The 21,567-nt window shown below is 41.0% G+C and overlaps 1 long non-coding RNA gene across 3 annotated transcripts; it reads left to right on the top strand.

Moving 5' to 3' along the window:
- The first annotated feature begins 1,608 nt into the window (after positions 1 to 1,608).
- On the top strand, positions 1,609 to 18,266 carry LOC119007841. 3 transcript variants are annotated; one of them, XR_005071245.1, is made up of 3 exons: positions 1,609 to 1,882; positions 5,243 to 5,367; positions 18,180 to 18,266. It is a non-coding gene; the product is annotated as an uncharacterized LOC119007841 (long non-coding RNA). The 3 variants fall into 3 exon arrangements; XR_005071246.1 differs by lacking the exon at positions 18,180 to 18,266 and adding an exon at positions 8,488 to 8,696; XR_005071247.1 differs by lacking the exon at positions 18,180 to 18,266 and adding an exon at positions 8,055 to 8,168.
- Positions 18,267 to 21,567: the final 3,301 nt, after the last annotated feature.

Raw genomic sequence — 21,567 nt, 5'->3', positions numbered from 1 at the left:
AGGAAAAACAGGACGGTTTTCTTGATGGGTTTTGGTTTCCGGCAACCCGGGCCCTAACGTCAGTGAGCTAATGGAACTGCTAACATCAGCCCCACGACTGAATGAGTGGGCAGTAAATGTCTTAAAGCACCTAAACTCCGTCAACCCCCACAGAACTGGATTTCCAGTCAACATATTTTGACATTTAGAGGTCAAGGCATACCAAATAAAGTAACTTGCCTGTAACTTGTCATCCAGTGCAAAAACAAAGAAAAGAACATTTTTTTTTTTACTACTGAAGCATTACGGTAAAATTACGCATTTAGGTAATCTGGTTGTTGGTGTGTGTTGTCGTTATGTTTTTTGTGAAACCAAATCTCTATATCTTCTTTAAAAATCTTTTGACATGTCAAAACAAATCTTTTTTTTAATCTGAAATGTTAATCAAAACAACATGTTTTCAAGAGTTGTACAATTAAAGTGGAATCGTGTGTATTTGATGTTTGTTTTGTTTGGTAGGTGATGTGTTGTTTGACGAGAACACATGCGTTTTTTTGGAGGGACAAAGTCTGCCCTACATGTTTGTCCGTGATCTTGCTGCTATAGCAACCGGTGTCGGGGAGAGGCTTACATCACGTGTAATTTGTGCTTCAGAAACAAAAAGCATCAGATATCAGCAGTAATTTACTATAATATTTGCCGCAGCCCGCATCCAGGCAGAAAAACAGACACGGTGTCATATCCGTGTGTTTCTAAGTGTCAGACACAGAATAACGTTCAAGTAGGACTCGGGGTATTGGCTTCAACTGTTTTAAATTCTAAACTCTGCTCAGTCTTGGTCTCAGTCGAACGTCATTACTTAGGCCTAGATGTGCTGTAGCGGGGAGCGGAGAGAAAGGGCCTGGAACGTTCTCCCTCTTTGTCTTCCCTCCCACTCACAGGTTCTTTGGGATTCAGTTTTTTTTCTTTGCTAAATATTCCCATTTATATGCAGGTGAGTGAGCAGGTGGGTGCTAGTCTATTATCCCTTTGATTTGTATTTCGTAAACAACACGTCAGAGATGATGGTGGAGATGGAGAGCAATCATATTCTATAATTATATCAGCCCTCTTCCGGAACACAACGCTAATGGTACAGATTCTGCAAATGCATCTTTCAGTTAAATTCAGAATTTAAAAGGTGCATTATTTATCACTCACGATCTTGGCACAGAAAACGGGTGCAAAAGCTGAGCTCTTTCATTCAAGGCTTGGGAGCCATTTTCCCTGAACTGAGGGGGGTTTGAAAGATACAGAGATGCTTTATTGCCTCTTAATGCCCCTCTCTTGGATATGTTACTACTGTAATTTTAAATAAACCTACTGTATGTATAACATGAGCAATAAATATGTTTAGAATATGTTTAAAAATGTTAATGTAAGCATCTTGTTTATCAATTAAAAAAGGTTTGCGGTAGCTTACATAGTGTGTACATTTTCATACATTTTATGTTGGGTGACCTGGTAACAGCTAGCAGAAGCTGAATAATAGAATTATTTAAAAAAAAAACAAACAAAAAAAAAACATTCAGCAGTTTAAAAGTTTGGCCTGTGTGTCAGTTTCAGTTCTCTTCAATTGTGGTGCAGTTTCTTACAGCGACAACAATGTTTGGATGGAAACTCAGCTAACTTCTCTTATCATAGAAGCTGCCTTTGTCATTGTCAGCTGCGCAGGAATTAGCCAAAGCAGTGGCCATAATTAGCGGCAGATGTTAAAAGAAAAACACTTCTTTTACAAAGTACAGCGATTACTGTTTATGGCTTGAATTTTGCTAGCCTTTTTTCTGTGTATTACTTTATTATCTCTGCAGTGGAGGCATGTTATGGTGGCAATTACTACTCCTAAGCGAACAGTTCTCATAAGGTAAGGCACTACTAAGTTAGCTGTTAACTTTAGCTACCATGTTGTGCTGAGTTTAAATTTCACTTACAGGCGTACCTATTCAGCCATTCAGGCAAGGAAAAGGTTAGATAAATTGACAGCTAATTGATTATTGGTAAGCTAACAACAGGCTAATAGTCCTGATCTAAGATAACTTTTACCCACACACACACAATAAATGCAGCTTAAAAAGAGCAGTTTTCAGAATTAGATTTACAGTTGGAGTATGTTGGACTATGGAATGTGCAGAGTGGCTTGTAGTTTTCTTCTTCACAGGCCTTTAAAAGGTCAACAGGACATTAAAAAAAGTGTACTGAATGTCATTTAGGTGAGTTTATGATTGTTACGATGTACTGAGCTAGCAGATGGACAGCTGGTATGTGGGCCATTACACTTTAAAGTAAGTTTCCGTAGACATTTTGGTACCTTTTCTGCCATGACAACATGCCACCCTTGAATTTCATCATGGCTTACCCCACACGATTCAAGCTAACAACTCTGTTCTGAGGTCACACCTGTTTTCCAATGCTGCTCTCTGATGTTAGCATACTTCACCACTTCAGTGAGAAATATTCTTGTGAAAACTGGGCGATGATATAATGTCTACATACCAACACCGAATGAGTTGAAACAACTTCATAAAATGCAATGCCAGATGCTCATTAAAGAAGATTTCAGTTTGGCTGTCACTTCGCTCCAATCATTATCGACGAACTGGACCAATAAGAGAGAAATTATGCCGAGATTAAAAAAAAAAAACAAACCTAAAATAACTGGCTAAAATAACAATTTTAAATTCCATGACGTTAAAAAAAAATTAAAATAAAAAAGACGTTCAGTAAGTTGGCATTTATCTGAGAATCAGCAGCATAAGAGTACAAAATGTTTCAGTGCACTTTCATTAAGTGGTACGCAGCTGCACATACCACAGCGCTCTCAGCACAAACTTGTTCCGAGCGGGAAGGTCACGTTGATCATATTTGATGTAAAGTGACAGGCAGGATAATGAAACAGCTCCTCATTGTTAATAACTCATGGCTCTGCTTATCTGAACCATGAAACAGAACATCTCTGTCCCTCACTGTATCGCGCCTGGCTTGCTTTTATCTCATGCCTGTGTCTTGAGTGGGGGTGATGTACACAAGCCCTCGTGTCTTTCAGCGAAATACCGTGTGCAGCCACACAATGTTGCTATGTTGTAGGAGTTAGGTTTTTATTAACAACCCAACGTCTGCCTTGATGAATTTTTAACACAATCAGTGTTAACGTTAGCGGCAATATTTAATTTATCCAGTCCGCTGGTTCTCTTTGTAATCCTCAGTTTTTAAAACCAATCACAGTCCACATCCTCTTCAGGTTAGCAGTGTCATGACATGTGGTTGTCGTGAACGGAAATGATGTTATACATGAACCGCCGTGTCCCTCAGCGAAAACAACAGCAGCAGTGAATCAGCAGCTCAGTACTGGATGGTGACACCCAGGGATATAGAGTCAAACACAGACAATAAATGTAGGTGTTGCTGTCGTTTGAAATCTTGTTAATACTCCTACGTTACTCTGCTCGCTATTCATGGAAAAACACTGAAACGTGGCCTTTCTGTTAAGGTCCCATTTTCCCCGCTTTGTCTGAGTTCTACTGACGTCTGTTCTGTAGAGAATTGTGTGTTATGCAATGTTTTAAAGTGGCACCACGAAGCACTAGATGTAGACCAGACTTTTGTATGATAAAAATAATCTGCCTTTGGTATAAACACTCAACTTATCAGATGCTGCAGAGCCCATAGTCTGCTGTCTTCATTAATCGGATTCCTTTTGGTGTGTGTGGCCCAGTCTAAATTAGGAGTATAGCAGTAATTGGAGACATTTCTGGAAGACCTTTACTGTGAACAGTGGTGAGCAAGTTCACACTTCACAAGCACTGGCTGAAAGTTCAATTCACACAGGAAGGACAATAATATGAATGGGAAAATAAAATGAACTAGTTTATGATTCACAATATTGTGTTTTAAACGCAGCCCCAAAACACATGCTACTTCATGTTTATGTCTTCCATTTGGTTTGGTTTCTGGTTTGTTGAATTTACAGTGTTAACCAGCATGTTACCACCCGACCTCATCGCCTTGGGTCCACTGTGTCATATACTATATAAAAATATGTCATATACAACATGCTGTTGGTGACTTGCTTTTCTTTTTGTCCAGAAGGATACCATTGTGCCAGTGAGGGGCTCAGATGTGATCCTATTCCTCTGAGCAGCTTTCAAATGCAGACACGAACTGCAGTCTTTTTGTCTTCTTCTGTTAATATTTATACATTTTCCGTGTTGAAAACATCCGTTGTTGTTAGCATGACTGTTCGCCACCCACTGGCAATTCCAAACTTGAGTCTATCAGCCAATCAGAGGCTGTTTTTATGACTTGGACGTGGGAGACCAATCTTAGAGTGGGTCTCTACAAGAGAGGCAGTGGGATCAATAATAATGCAGCTATGTGTAAAACATTACCCTCATCCATTTATAATGCAGTGCATGAGCCTCATTAACTGTTGGAGTTAGCGACTGCCGTTCATTAGTTGCAAACAGATATGTTCAGTCCACTGGTTGCCAAAAACATTTAGCGCGTCCGTCCTCAATACCGAACTCAAACACACAAAACTGACGGAGAGGCAGTTCAACGCTCAACCAAAGATGTTCTAAATCTAGATTTGGGGGTTGATGCGTCTTTGTTAGTTTGTAACGGACGTCTATCACAGTTTTAACAAAGCAAGGCAGAGTGCATGGGAGGACAGTGAGCCTCCTATCTGTTGGATGAATAGAGCGTCTTTGTCAAGGCTGTGGCCCCAATGACGCTTTTGATTTCCAGAATAAAGAAAGCCAGCTCACTGGACTATCCACTCCAGGAAGAAGCGTCGGTACATAGGTCTTTGTGTCGAAGATCATGTGGGGGCCACCCAAGCTCTGCAGAAGTTGCGTTTGAACTGCATCAGTGGTGTCAGTGATGTGGTTATGGCTTGATGTTATCGTTTTTAAGTCTCACCCCACGCAATGTTAAAGATCATATTGATAACATATTCATAAAAATAGTACATCCACAGAGCTTCTAGAAATGTGCAGAATGAAAGTATATCTGTTCCCTGAAGACATTATCATGATTGTGAATCAATAATTTAAAATCAAAGTAATCAAAGTATTTTGTCAGGTCCAAAATGATTGTCATTGAAATGATTAAAAAACAGTGATGTTGCGATGTGACTGAAATGTTACACAGTGATCTGCTTTTCTGAAGCATACTGCACAATGCTACACATCTAGATATTTGTTGTTGCTCTTTTGTTGTCATTTAGAACTTTAAGCACCCCCCCTCCACACCAAGTGAAAGACCACCATGGCCAGAGCTGATGTTTTCCAAACTCTCTGCTCTCTGTATGGATCTATGTGGGCATGGCAACCAGGCAGAGCAGCAATAAAGGTGAGAGAAAAAGAAAAGAGTGAGTCACCCTCAGCTACAACCAAATGAGCAAATCAATGTAAAGAAATAGGTTGTATGAGGTTTTTATAGTCAGACAGACTGGATCAGCACTCATTTTGGAACCTCTTCATTTGCGACAATATATGACTGTATGCAGTATTATGAGTTTGTCTCAGTGTGCGCTGTATTTACTCAGAATCCTCCCATGCATGAGTCAAAAATAATTGAAACTCTGCCGTCTGGTCACCTCACACAGCTTTGTTCTATTAACCCCTGAAAGAAGTTATCTGTGTTTGCTCTCATTACTTAACTGTTGTACTGTGTCAAAAATAATGAGCGCAGTATAGTCAGGGGCTGCCTCCCCTCATTAAACATCCATTTGAAACACCAGGGAGCACACAGCGTGTTACAGAATAAAACACCCACATTAAAGTAACTTTCTTTTCATGACTCGTATCTTTGTATCTCGAGATGAACACGTCTATTAGGACAACTTTCTCGCACTAAGTTTTCCCGACACTGTTTCTCTTGGTTCTCCCTCGGTGAACTTCTCGGCTCGGCTTGTTATTGAAAGAAAAAAAAAAAAATGATGTGAAATAGGAGTGTGAGTAATTTAAGGCTGCCTTGCTTGACACCTGCAGGAAGTAAGATAGCATATGTTTGGAGAGCATCTCTGTAACGCAATTACCAGAGCGCTCTCCAATTCTGAGAGCTTCACTCAGGCATGTGTTTATAGTTGGCCTCATTAAAAGCAGCCTCGCAATGCAGCTCTCCTTTAAACTCAAAGTCGCACCTTCAGGTCTCCGGATATTTTTTGAATTTGAGTGTCCTCTCATTTAAAATACATTGATTTTCGATTGTAGTCTACATGCAGCACATGCCACAGTACATTCACCAGCACATGATCCACACATAGCGCCATTGTCAAGTGTGCACGTGAATGTTTTCAGAGGTGTACGTTACCTGGGAGCTTTGTTGTAGCTGTTCAAGTTCAGTTTCAGACAGCAGGAACTCATCAGACCAGCCAGACCTGTTCACACCTTTCTATTCCTACCCGCTGGCTGCTCACATAGTGTTCCAGGTCATAAAAACTGGAGTGGAGCCTTCAGACAGAGGTGATGACTGAAAAATATATTTGTGTCAATAGCACACTGACGCAAGAGGGCCGAAGTTGGATCATTTGTGCTGTGGAAAAGCATATTGTGACAAATGCTGCTTGCGGTTGTGAGACAACGAGTTAAACTTTTTGTCTTTCTTTAAGGTTATTTTTACAGCATCACAGTGAGGGAAAATGAAAACTAGGCCCACAACCGTGAGCTGACGTCATTTTGCTGCATCAGTGCCAAACATTTCTGTGAAAAGACAGTTCTATTTGCGGTTTTTCCACCTCTTGCTTTTGTTGTCAGTTGATAAATAAGGACCCTGAACTCATGAATTGGTTTGAGAAATGTATTCATAAAGGATAAAAAACATTTCCATCACTGAGGGTCTCGCTGTTGTCCCTTTTTCCATCACTGAAACCTCGACTGAAACCTTTGTGTAATTCTCTATTATTAATGATCTATTATCCTGTTTTACATAATTACTCTTATACTGTTTGGATAAAACTTCTACTGAATGACCATTTCTGCTCTTCAAAGTGCAAAAACTGCAGAAACACTGTAAAATAGGATACATGCATCCACTAAGTACTGTATGTTCTCATTTTAAACTAAAGTAATTGTAACTTCTTCATGCTGTCATGTGATAAGGAGGGAAGTAGCCTAAGGTATAAATAGTAGGACTGTCTGGAAGTAATTTTGGCCCTGTGCTGTCCTGGTCTGAACTGCCAACTATCAGGAACACTCAGGGGTACAAGGTTTCGTCTCATCGAAATGCAAATGCTGTCTGCTCATGACGAACCAGCATCATGTGCCCAGCGACAGAGAGATAAGGTGGCATACACCACTCAGATGAAGGCATGCAGAGACATTGACATGCCAGCACCCAGCAAGACCCAAGCATGTGTGTCCAGTTTGCATTAGCTGGCACACACACAGACACTCTTGTGTGTCTGTGAATATAAATTAAAGTCTCACACCACTCTGGTAACGTCACATGCGGCACTTATCTTAAGCCTGGCCTTGAATTTCATCCCTTTCCCTCTGCAACACCATGTGATCACGGACGCTGAATACACACTTTCTCTTTTGATGCACCCCCCTGGTGCCCTCTGTACGTATTGTGGATGTGTTAAGTCATATGGTGTCTGCCATGGCTGCATAAAAGCATGGATTGAAAGCCTGCAACAAGAGGACATGCAAACCTCGACATTATTTTTTATGAGAGAAATGAAAAGCTTCTTTGTGTTGCAGTTTCGTTCCAGTGTTGCAGTTTCCTCCGCTGGGCTGTAAAGAACAACTTTTTCTGTGTTGGTGCATAGCACAAGTGCAGTGGGTCTTATCCATAGGTCTTATGAGCTTCACTGAACAGTAACAAGCATCATCTGACCTCTCTTTAGCACAGGGTTTATCTGAATTCCCATGAATGCCCCAACACAGAAGCTGTCCTTCCTTTAAACCAGCCAGTTGGTGCATCACTCACTCTGCCTCCAGGAAATGAATGCTCAGCATATGCCCCCTGCATCTCTTTTCCTCTCTCAGTCTCTTACTGTTTTTCAAATTGACAGAACTTTTTTCTCTCCTCAGCGAAAGAAAAAGACCCATTCACCCTTCACTCGGACTCACTATCCATGTGATTCCCACAACAAAGCTCATTTTGGCCCCTGTGACCATAAGAGTTGATTAAAAGCTGCCCACCCATCTGCTAGCATCTTTATGCGTGCTTGTCATGCTTCCTTCTTGCTGCTTGGCACATTGCTCTCACCAAATGTTCACCTCCAGATCCAGGGTTCAGTGGACGAGCACAGATCTCACTGTTTTTCTTTTTTCCTCTGCCAAGTAAAAGACTGATCAGAGTCAGAGTGGTGAGTCAGCACCAAGCAAAACAAGTGGAACAAAGTGATTCAGTACTTTTGCCGGGCCCTAATCAGAGACAAAAATTGTTCTTTTGCCATCATGTAGGTTGACCATAAGAGTGTATGTGAGGCAGGAACCTCATTTCATTTCTTTCCTGTTCAAGGTTTGTATGTTCCGGTTATGATGGGCGGCCATGGGAAACCAGCGTCACAGAGGGACCTGGCAAGGTATTCAGGGGCCAGTGGAGCGCTTCCACTGCCAGGCCTGTTGTGATAATTATATCTCCAGTGGGGACAATCTGGAAAGGTTATTTCCATCCGCTGAGGCTTGTGGGCGTGTTTCCTCTTGGCCCTCATGGGATAAAAGGATAGGGGCAAGAGAGTGACAGAGGAGACCAGGATGAGAGGAGGATTTCTCTGTCAGATGCTCTCTCATTACCTGTAGTTATTGCCAATAGGTCTCATAACTGATAGACTGCTAAAGCCAAAGAACTGAATCATAGCTTAGCAACTGCAGCTAGGCTGTAAAAATTGGGATTTCTCAATAAATCAAAGCAATGTGGATGAGGCTCTAATAAGTGATACTTGTGTCCAACTCACTGACTTAATGTTAAATAATTAGCCCGCCACAGAAGCTAACATCTTTCTAAAAATGAATCTTAAATCATTGACCCATTGTTTATAAATCACAAGTAATTTTGAGGGTCAAATGTGCCACGGTTAGCATTGAAAATAGATATGTTGTGCTAGAATGCAAACTTGACAGGTGGAGGGGAAGTGACTATAGTCATAGTAATTGGTTGATTAGATTTGATGAACCCCACAGCAAAGGTGAGAATATGCTTCAAGCTTTTTAGCTCATTAAGAATTTAGGGTTGTTTGAAAGTATTGAAGATACGTAGAAAATGACCAAATTCAACATTATTGTTTCTGTGACCATGTATCTGTGTAATCTCTTGGCATCCATTCATGTCACATACATTTAGACTGTTGTGTCATAGGAAGTAAGAAGGTTGTTATGTTCTCAGTCTTGTCTAGACAACAACCTAGACAATACCCTGCTGTGCGACTCGCCCACTCCAACGACTCTCAAATGGTCGCTGCACAGTATGATTCGAAGTTCAAAGCAGCAGTTTCATTATTAACAACACCAGAGATGAACATCGTCCCAACAACACTAAGTGCAACATTTCCCCATTGAAAAGGAAAAGTGAAATAAATGACATGCCTTTAACTGAAAAAAATCTGTAACATGAGAAAAATGCCTTCCCATTCCTGCTGAACTGCTGCTATTACTGCTCCAACGCACAACATATATTCAAACATATATTACAAATCGGCAATTATAACTAAGACAAGAAACCAGAAAGCTTCTTCTCTACTTTTAGAAACTAACTGAATTGTGCAAAGAGTTAAATGCTGCCTCAGTCGTTTGAAGTGGCAGAGGTGGAAGGCGGCAGCTGGGGTTTCAATGGAACGATGACATCAGCAATCAGACGGCTCATGCTGCCGCTGCTCATCACCCTGAGAGAGATTTGACAAATATGACAACAAATGATTGCACCGTTAGTCCTGTCAGCTTGATGTTATTCTTCATTAAAGGTGCTCTGTGGAACTCACTTTAGCTACTGCTGCTCTCTGCCTTAAACTAAACATCTGCAAGCTTGTACAATGTCAGGAGCCAAGACAAAAAATACACATTAACTGCTACAAAGTGTTACATTGAGCCCCTTTAAATGGTATCAAAGCAGTAAATCATTTAAACATGTCAAAGCCTTATGTTTGTACACCTTAGAAAGTTTTGTAATTTTAACAATTTACATGTTAACAACAATATTTTTTTAGTGTAAGATAATACTACTTACATGCACCATACAACACAAATTTCCTGCCTAAAAGCGTCACCATATCTACCCACATTCAGCATGATATCTTAAGGGCTTTAACACGCTTCCGGTCATCTGGACTTGAAATAATTTCTTCTTATGGGAGAAAGTTCAGGTGCTATCAGTCATCACAGGTATTGACCAACTGTTTACTGCATAATTGCCAATCACCTTGCTGTGACATTTGCTGCGAAACAAGTGAAAAGGTTAATGACATATGAAACAAATTGTTCAGGATAAGCCGTTTCCCCCGATCCATACATCCATTCAATAAGTCTTTATCGGTTGAGTTGAAAATATGATTGATATAGGGCGCAGGGGTGAAATGTAGTAATGGTTCATAGTCAGGACTTGATGAAAGCCTGTAACTGCGTAAGAGGAAGAGGATCACAGTCTCTGTATTACTACAGAAAAACATAGGAAGTGCGATGCATATCACAGTGTCTGTGTGGCCTGTTTTCACTTAGGGAAAGTGATGTTATCATATAGGCTTTGAATAAACAATGTATTAAGGCAATGTTCTCCTTTAGTTTCCTTTGTACATGCTTCTCCTTGAGCGTGAAATTGTCAAAACAATAACTGCTCTTGTAATTCAATACATTTGATGTCATGTTACAGCTCGAGGATAATTGATTATCATCAGTTAATTATGAGCTTTGCTTTTTCACCGTCTTGCTCCACGATGTGTGAGACCCCGTCTGTAACTGTGACAAATTGATTACGTGCATTATCCTTATTTTAAATTAGTATGATGGGACCGGGCCTGGATGCAGTACATCTGGCGATGGCTCCTAATTCACAGGTTTCCAAGAACCCAGGAGTTCTGTTCTGCGGCATCAGGACATCAGGTTCGCACATTTTGAATTGCTAATTTGTTCGGTCGGGCTGATGATGCCCGAGGCAGCAATTAGACCTCTGAAAAACTGGAGTAAAGGCGTAAACACACTTTGGCCTGGATCAACCAATGATCATGATCCTAGCTTTCCTGAGTGTGCAGACGCAACAAAAAAGCTGCTTTAACTGTCAAAACCAGAAAAGATTATTTTGGAGTTTAAGTATTGTCAGTACTATCTGCCTTGTCCATCTCATGCACTTACTTTTTTTGACCCAGTCATGTGTAGTTCATGTCTTGTATTTCCCCATTCACAATGTCGGACCGGACAGGAACCGTGACCTGGTCGAGGGTGTGAGTGGTGAGAGCTAGAAAACAAGAGAAGAGGGTGGGTAGAGGAACTGACTGTGGCCTAAAGGAAATAAGGTTATGGAAAAATTGATGAGAAAATGATAGGGTCAACAATGGGGTGACCACTATTCTCACAGTCTTAAATACATATTTGTGCAGACCCTGTTACCGTCTTACCACCATGGTTTGGAAGAGAAACCACCGTTATCACTTATATCTACAACAGACTATCTGGTCGGACATTCCCAACACATTTCAAAGGCTGTTTAACACTAACCTGTGCAGCTACTCACAACTATGCCATGTACTCACTGACAGACAGGCACACCAGACAGAAAAAAGAATGTCAGTGTGACAGACAAAACATGAGCTGTGTAATCATTACGGCCTTTCGATAAGTAGGAAGTAGGTCATTTGGCCCAAAATAGGGTTAATTACAGCAAAGTTATATTTCTTAATGAACTTGTCTTTAAACACGGCAAGATATTCAGATTAAGTGAACAATTGGACGCGAGTCTGTTGTGCTTGCAATGATCTTTTAATGCCCTTGTTTCAAGTTCATTAGTAAATCATTTTGTCATCTTAAGATGATGAGATAATTAACTTGTTATTGCACGAAAACCAAAGGTTGTTTCCTCGTTTTACTTATAATGCTAGCCCCGCTACAACTTCACAGACTAGTACACCTTAGTCAACACTTAAGTGCTATAACTTCAGTTATGAATCGTCCCTGACAGTCACAGTCTGGTGTTTATCGATGCACCAGACACTCATTTCCCATGATAACAAAAGTTATTATCTCGTAATAAATGATCTCGTTAGCTCAAGAAATGGCCTTTTGTTTTCTCTAAAAAACTTTCTTGAGTTGACCAAATTATTAACTTGTGATCCCAAGATATCAGCATGAAGTAATAATTGAAAGCACAACTGCTTGGCTTCTGTAGGGAACTACAGTATAGGGTATGTAAAATGTTACATGATGAAAACCAACATTATCAAATCATTGTCAGTAAGACAAAGGACATTAGAAGGTCTGTTGTCCTTTCTCTTACTGACCCGCTTTTACTTTTACATAGCAGTCTGAACTTAACTGCACTGCACAGTGAACCTGCTGTGATCACACAGATGGGCAGACGTCATGCACACACCTTTTTTGCCCATCTTGTTGAAGAAACTTTGTAATCATGGCCTTAAAAAGTATATATGTATAGATTTAAATGCATTAAAGCTTACCCCTGAGTATACACACTTGTTAAACACTGCTTGCATCCAACCTAAATATAGAAACTTGAACATCTGAGCTCACGAGTACAGCTCTGTGCAGTTCCAAAATTCCATACATTTGTGGGCGTTGGTGTCACCCACAGTCATTGAGTGACAATTGCGTGTACATGGCATACTTAGATAGTGTGTTCTTTCGTGAGAAGCATGCACCTGAAGAACTTGCTTAATGAACCGTGGCTCTCTAGGAAAAGCTAATTTGGGCAACTGTCCTACTATTCAAACTTTTCAGCATTAGCCTTGGTAGTATCGATATTATTGGTGTCAGAGTGTAATAAGAAATCAACAATGGCAAACTAGGTTTTTCTTTTTTGTCACGTCTACCCTTTATTTTATTTGACAAAACCACAGAAGATTACAGTCATATCATTTTACATAACTATATTGTAGGTGCTTTTGAAATCTGTATAGTTAAAAAAAAACAACTTAATTTTGAGTGTTTTGCTCAAATAAGTCTACGTAAAAGAAGCACTGACTTTGGAAAATTTTCATGAAATATGAATACATTTGTACAACATGTGTTGATACAAACTCATGTGGCATTTGATTCTAAATCCTAAAGATTACTGTAGCTGAACATTTGCAGTGCAGCTCTTAGGGCCCATTTAAAAATTAATATCAATGCTCTGACTAATCACTAAAAGGTCCAAACTCACGCACGCTCTCTCTGTAATGAGGAGAGATGAGTTTTTAGGGAGGATGAAAGGCCACAGTATCTGATACGTGGCTAGGAGTTGTATTAAAGCTCCGTCTCATAGAGCAATATTGATCAGTGTGCTGTAAAGAATGATAGTCTATCTCTCAATGAGTAAAATCAAAGGGCTCCATTGTTCCTTGCAAGACCAGACAGAACCAGTTTTTTTTCCCTTCCTGCCAATCTGAACCTGTGGAAGAAGGTCAGAGGGATCTTTTTCTTTTTTTTTTAATTAGTAGAAGCTCACTTTGTTTGTCCTTGTCTGAAGAGACTGCCGAGGGATTTCTCTTTGCGTAAATTAACTTTTTTTTCCTCTGAGGTCAGCAGGATGAGCTGAAATGAGCATTTAATCTACAGCTTCCCTTGTACTCAGTAGTTATTCAGGGAGGGGGTTGTGGAGAAAAGCTGACTTTATCGAAGTGTTTGTAAGACATTGCATACATACAAATGTGTTTTTTTAACAGAAGGGGCAACATCTGTGTACACAGACATTTAGACTGGTATTTTACAATGATTGTGAAAAATAAAACATTAGATAGATATCAGCAGTTAGCAGTAACATTAAAGGTCCCATATTGTACTGTTTTTCATCAATTTCACACAGCTGTCAGAGGTCCAACAACACTGTATTCAATATGCATGTATCGCTATTTGTTCAACTGAACCAGTTTGACCCAGAATCAGACCCAGAAGGAGAGGCTCCTGAAGAAGAGAATAATGTTAGTTTGTTCTATGTGTTGTTACAGTTATAGCATCGTCTCTGTCTCCAGTCTGCACGTTTCCAGACTTTTTACCGTGACAACCGAGCTCCCTCGTAATATCATTAACATTAAACTCGCTTCAAACGCCATTGCATAGCAGACTGAAGTGGAGCTAACCAGTTAGCCAGTTTCCAGCTGACTTCACCATACTCGTAGGCGACTGTAAATACTATCAAACCGCGGCGACACTCACCTGTGGCTTGGAGGCAGTTGCTGGGCCTGGTATGGTTGGGACTGATACTTTTACAAGGGTCAGTGTCGAGGCAAAACCAGGTTTGTACTGACCCTCGTTACTGAAGCAGTCCGACGTGAAGTGGTTAGCATACACATACACGACACGACAGCAGACAAATGTTGGGGAGTAACAGGACAATATTTGCCTCAGGGATGCAGTGGAGTAGAAGTACGCAACATAAAAGTTTTCCTTGCTTGCTTATTCACTGGTAGAGGAACTGTAATTACATACTACTATATGTTCAAAGAATAGGCATGACTGACTGACAAGAAGTTACGTTTTGAAACCTCCTCCTGGATCTTGGTCAGTGCACTTCCACACAGCCATTGACCAGACTGAACATAGCAGGGCCTGTGATCCTCGTGGGTGGATTTACAACTGTGTGTGTGTCTTGGCAGATGCGTGCCCATGTGTGAATATTTCCGAGGCACGTCAGAGTTGTATGTCACCATTCTGCTAAATGAGGTTTCCAATTACCCAAGCTGTTGGCTACAGTCAAAGTTTAATGCGTGGCTCCGGCTGCACCCTATCTCTCTCCAAACAAGGAGAACAATCAGTGCTGTGGTCAGTGTACAAACCAGCAGCTGCACTGGTACAGAGGAACACAAAAAGAGGGTGAAACACAGATTGAAGTTGTGTCAGCGAACAGCAAGCCATCACTGTATGAACAGCAAGTATTCCTCCCCTTCCCCAGGGATTACAGGAACAAATATGTGTATGTGTTGGTGCCTCTGAGTGCCAAAACCTGACGTGGTATCCATTCTTTTCTTTTGTGTATCATTCTCTCTCCAACTATCACTGTTTTTCACACGCACCCATACAGCACTTGCATGCATACTCTAGCAACACATGCTTTTCCAGGATTTTCACTTCTGCTTTTTCTGACCAGGGAACATTTGTGGGGCTGGATAGGAGATCAGAGTATGATTAGTCGTGCACAAACTGTGGCAGCAGTAATGCAAAAATAAGGAAATGAGAAGCTTACAAACAGGAATCAAATGGTACAAACTGTGTCAGTATACAGAGGGATGTTGTTATGGTCTGCCTTTGAAACAGGAAGTCCCTCAAGAAGAGATTTTGAGATGAATATACATTGTTAGATTTCATTGCTGTTGAGGTGATTTTCACATCCAAGAATGCAAAGTTTATGATGCAACCGGTGGAGGAGTATCGCAGAAAATGTCGAAGACCGCGCAGGATTATGAAGACGTATGATGTGAACTCAGACAAACATTTTCTTAGCTTCTTTTTTGCAGTCGGCCCTGTACATCAGGGGATTGCACATTGTTCTGAAGGCTGAGGAAAAGATCACGTTTTGGGTTAAAGTTAATTTACGTACGTACACAAGTCGATAAACTACAAAGTGTGAATTTTCAGAATATCAGTGCAATCTGTGTTTTCGGAGTAAGGGGCTTTCAGTCCATTGGGATATTTTTCGGTGGGGTTTTCAGAATAATGACATATTACCACACACCTGTACAGCTCAGTTTCCCAGTGGTTCCCGTCTGTCATGTCATAACCTGATGCTTCCTGGTTGTCAAGTAAACTTGTGACATACTGTGTTTATCTGTTCATTATGGCCTGATATTGGTTTGGAAAACGCATAACTAGACGTTACTTGTTATTTTTAATCTCACAATAGCAATGTCGGCCTGTCGATCAGTCCACGTCTTTGCTTCGCTATAGGTATTTTTCTTAACTATAGGAGGGATTATTATGAGCTGAGCTGACTTTTCCTCTTGTGCCATCACCAGGTCAGTTTTTCCCATAGTTTCAAGCATTGACCTCAGATGTATATTGTATAAAGTGCTGATAAGAATTTGTTGGCATTACACAATTAACAAACATGTAAGCTAGCCAAACACCAGCATGTTAACAGTGTCATTGTAAGCATGACCTCTGTGGAGATTTTTAAACATCTGGCATCTTTTTGCTTTTAATTAGGGTGCCTCATCATTTAGTTTGTTTTTAAAAAATCTTTTTTATGTTATTTATTTTTCTGTCACTCAGTTCTCAGTTTTTATGTCCTGACTCTTAGCTTTATATAATATATATATGTGAAGCACTTTGGGCTGCATTCCTGTATGAAAGGTGCTACATAAATAAATAAAGCTGAAGTTGAAGTTGATGCCAAGACACTGCCTCACCGCCTCAAAGAGCTGCCAGCATGGCTGCAGACAGTTTGTCTTATTATATTAGACCCACATTCATGGCCCTCCATATAGTTAACAACTTGAACAGTGTGTGTACCTGGGCACTCATGTCTCAGCTTCTTTAAAATCCTTTCAATACTCTGTCCTCGTGTTAGACACAGTATATCACTTATGGTACTTTGATGAAATATCAAAGATGATAAAAAAAAAAAAAAAAATAGAAAGAGAGAGAAGAAGAAGATGTTCAACGGGAGCAAGACCAATCTGTCCTCGTGCATAAACTCCATTCAGTTGAAGTATCCTTGAGAAACACATTAAATCTTCATCAGCTGAGCGGAAACAGCGCTCTCTGAACCCGGGCTCTGACCGTGGAAGCGACAAGAGAGGAGCTCTTCAAGTGGTCGATTAAGTGTCAGGGAAGACTGACATGACGCAGAGAGGTGGTGGTTTTACTGCAATATGTGACACACTCAATAAGAATATAATGATGAGGAACATGTTGACGCAAAAGGGGAATCAGCTTGACCAACCCCAGTGATCAGGTGAAAGCAATTGTGGATACTGGGATCTGTGGCAACCCAGTGAGAAAGGTAAGTACACATGGAGATCTGCCCATACAAGCAGAGAATGGATGTAGTTCACACAAATCTTTGGTGCTCTTTCAATACGATAATTAAGAGCATTAGACTTCATTTAATTGCAGTCATTTTTATGGAGTTGTGTTGCCCAGTTTTGTGTCCTGAGGTCAGCGTATTACTGCGGTTGCACCGTTTCTTCTTCTTCACCAGGCACCAACCTGCCAGTGAGCCGACATGTTTATTCTGGGTGAAGAGCAGAGAGTCCGGCTGTTCCGCATGTCACACATCAAACGCTCAAACATCCCTAAATATGCCGTACATGCGGTGTTCTCACTTTGATGGGAAATGTTGGGTACACGCAACGTGGTGAACATTCCCAATCTGTCTGTGAGCCTTGTGATGCATTGGCCTGTCTGTTATCACTCATCGTTACATGAAAGACTTGGATCCATACAATGTTTAACAAAACACGGGTGACTGACCCAAGCCGAGCAATAGCGGCAAGTCACTGACCTCATTCATGTCTCCGTAGTGCGGAGCCGTGGGAAGAGGCCATGTGTACATGCTCGGTGTGGTGGGGGTTTTGGGGGGAAGGGTGGCGGGGGTACACTTCATACAGTCATTGATTTGTATTTAATGGCTGTGAGTGAATGTTTTATGTGAAAATTCCATCCATATGGTCACACTGTTACACAACACGGGCTACGGAAAGAGCGTATAAATAGCCGAGGCACAGTTTAAGTGCAGCACACGCATTTTAAATTTGCACAATATTTTAACAGCGCAAAATTATTTAAGGTTTATTTCATTTTGGTTTAAAGTGTTTTAGGATTATTTTAAAGATCTGGGTCTGTGACAGGATGCTGACTTAAGGCATGCACACACACACACACACACTGTTGTCTAGCTGAATTTTAATTGCCAGTTTTACATTTGCTTTGTCAGAGAGTAGATGAATTTACCAGAACTTTTTTTGTTTTTTTTTACTGTGAACCTGAGGAAGTTATACCTATTCAATGTGACATCACTCGAGGTGTTTTCCAGTGAAACGGAGGTGTAATCCTGTATTTTCTTTACTTTTTCAGAGAGAAAGGTGTATCCGTTGAACATGGACAACAAAAGCTGTCACAAACTACAGACATCAGGAGTCATTCTCTCCACCCTGCACACAGGTGATCTGAATCCCCTGCAATTAGGCTTTTAGGGAGTTTGGAAAAACAGCCCAAAACAAAGAAAGACAACAAGTCTTAAACAATGGGACGATTGCAGGCTCACCTGAATGAAAGAAAGATGTTAGTGATATCACCCAACGGCTGAGAAACTCTGCTTTATACACGTTTATACAGATAGAATTAGCAGTTAAAAGTTATCAAACATTTTAGAACCTCTGTGTGGGTGTTCGAGACAAGTTCAAATAGTCCAAATACATATAATATAAAGAGTGTGTGAAACAATTTATATTATGCTAATGTCCGTTGACCATGATGCTTGGCATTAATATACTAATCATTCAATATTGATAATGTGTTAGAAATTCCTCAAGCATTCAATTATCAGGTAAAGAATAACAGGAGGAGAAGTATTCAGAATGTTTTAGTATGTTTAAGTGTCTGGTATCTGTGCGTCTGCTGTGCATGTCTGCAGCTTGACATATTTCCACCGGCGGATACGGCAGCGACCGCAGCACCCATGCTAACCCAGGCCCTGCGAAAAATGGTTATGTAACCTCAATTTGCCTTTTCCTCTGGGTGGTATCTGATAAGTGCTGAACTGTGTGTCTCCTGGCAGCAGAAAAGAGGAACTAGAAGTGAGGGTGAGGCAGAAAAAATAAAGAAACACCTCCCAGTCACACAGTTTAGCAGCCTAAGATTAGTAATCAACACTTCCGGAGTGTGCTTTAAGGGAGAAAAACTGTTTCCCTGTCGCACAGTTTTTTTCAGTTGCGCACCAATAAAGTGAGTGTTATATAACGTGCTTTAACACAGCACATCCAACCTTAAATAAAATGGGTGAGAGAGATATAAAATGTCACAGAATAAAACATGTGTGACATGTTTTCACTCCAGCAACTCAACACACATTGTTCCCAAGGGTGATCGCACACACACTCATGCACATCATGGTCCTCCCCTCTTTTATGACTCACCTTTCACTTTGATTACATTGTGTTAGATCAGTAAACCAGGGTAGCGGTGTGGCAGCGTCCATTTGTCAGGTCACCACTTCGCCCCAGACTCAAATATCTCAAGAGTTGGATGAGTTGCAGTGAGTTTATACAGACAGACCTCGAGCACCACTATCAGATCAGCATTTCAGTTCCTCTTATAATACGGTTTATGATGCCAGCAAAGCTAAAGACATCAGCCATGAGCCTCAGCTGTACTTTTAGTTTAGGGCTAATTGCCAAATGTTAGCATGCTACCATGCAGAATGTTAGCATGCCCACACTGAGCTCAATTAACTGAAATTAACTAAACACACATTAATCAATACAGGCATCTAAAACGTCAACAAACCTGCTCACAATAGATGTCTGACTCCTTTTCCTTTTATCTGCGGACAAGATTGCCTTCCTGTTTTTCCCCTTCATGCGTCACGTTCGTCATTACAAAAATCAATTAGCTGCCAGTGGCTCCTCAATCGGTGTTTGAGTGCGTTTATTGCTTAGAATGAGCGGATGACAAAGGCAGAATAGCCCTTGACACCAGCGTCAGCTATTAGAGAATGCTGACAGACGTTGCGTTGATATAATAACAGTCAATTTACCTTTCAAACCACTTGTGAGTCATGAGGATGACACAGAATTTGTTCGGTCCCACGGGCAAACTGTGATCCTTTTCTTTCTCATCAGTGTTGGGCAAGTTACTTTGAAAATCACTAGTTACCTTCATTTCAAAGTAATATATTTTGTTGATGTTACAGTCTGCGTAGAGTGATATTTTTTTGTAACTTAAAAACAAAACACCAAATAATCTATAGAACAATAAAATGGGTGGGACCTTTTTAAAAAAAACAAGTTGCCTGGGACACGGGGATGAGCAGACGGACAAAGGATCAAAGTCTGATATATTATGAGGCAGGAATAAATATTTTTACTTGTCGGCTCACTCATATGAAACACAACACACCTATACTTTCTATAATGTAGCCTCTAATGACTTTGTGCACATGCGAATCAAGACTGTAAATTCAAGCTTTTTTGCAACATTACAGCTCTGAACGCAGCTGGATCTCCCGAGACAGCTCACACAGGAGGCAGTGATGGGCCAGTGACTTGATATTTGGCGGTCATCGAGCTAACTGATCTCTCTCAGCAGTTGAAGTAGCACCTTACTCTGCCAAGTCGGTCGATGATTATGTTTGTTGTTTTGTCAAAATGAGAGAGTAACAAGAGTGTGTTTTTCTGATTCTCTGGTGCTCAACTGTTCAATCCCAGTAGTCGCTCTTCTCCATTAAGTCATAAGTTGCGTCACAGGCGGCCAGGAGGGGTTAACCTCCTTCAGTTGTTACTGCAACTGAATGCATGGAATAAAACAAGATTGTTTCCACATCTGTGACTATACAGTAGCTATTCACGCAGTAAATTAATCTTTTTAGTCTGTCTGGGGACCTTCAGAGCTCATATGTTGTTTGGCTGTGAGGCAAACATTTTTTAACCATTTTCCTTTCATTTATTCTTTCATCATGACCCAGACTGTCTTATTGCCTCAAATATAACCAAATAAATGCTTTGCCTTCTCCTCATCTGTGTGTGTGTGTCTGCTGTCAGATTTGCAGAAGAAGGGTCAGAGATTAATTGATGGTATCTCTGATGAGGACGACAACATGATGTTCCCACGTTTAGTGCCGAGGCTGAGCCTGACGAGGAAATGAAAGAGCTGTGTCCTGGAAACATTAACATAAATTTACCAGAATGAGTGACTGCACTTAGCTGTGTTGAAAAAGAAAGAAAAGAAAATCAAAGGACACAAGTGCCGTCGGGTTTAACCTGTGATTTTTGCACAGTTTTGCGAGGCTGTTTTATTGTGCCGTAAAGTCATTAGCGTGATAATGACCTCTAATTAGCCTCATCCTGCAGGCTCGTCCCATCCTTCTCATGCCAAGATTACAGGGGTTCATCGGTGGGAGGACGGCTAAGACGCAATTTATCTCCATTACGTCACGCAGACAGGGTCAGCGAAGTGAGGCGGCTCCACCGTGGGCTCAAAGGCAGTATGAGGTTGTTGACCTGCGATTTCAGGGTCGGGGCTCGTTCTGATGCATGTTTACCGCTCAGCCGATTCTGAGCCTCTCTCGTGGCTGGTGCAGTTGAGTGCCTGATCGGTAGTCAGCAAAGCACAACTAATCAAGGCTGCAGAGGCAATGCTAATTCATTGTCGCTCACATCTGCAGGATGAACACAAACACAGACGGCAGATGGTTTGTGACGACAGCGCTGTTGTCTTGTGTCCCAACACGAGAACGCACTTGCAA

The sequence above is a fragment of the Acanthopagrus latus genome, chromosome 18 (assembly GCF_904848185.1).
Source record: "Acanthopagrus latus isolate v.2019 chromosome 18, fAcaLat1.1, whole genome shotgun sequence".
NCBI classification, from domain to species: Eukaryota; Metazoa; Chordata; class Actinopteri; order Spariformes; family Sparidae; genus Acanthopagrus; species Acanthopagrus latus.
Note: the sequence above shows the minus strand (reverse complement) of the source record. Positions and strands in the feature narration are given on the sequence as shown.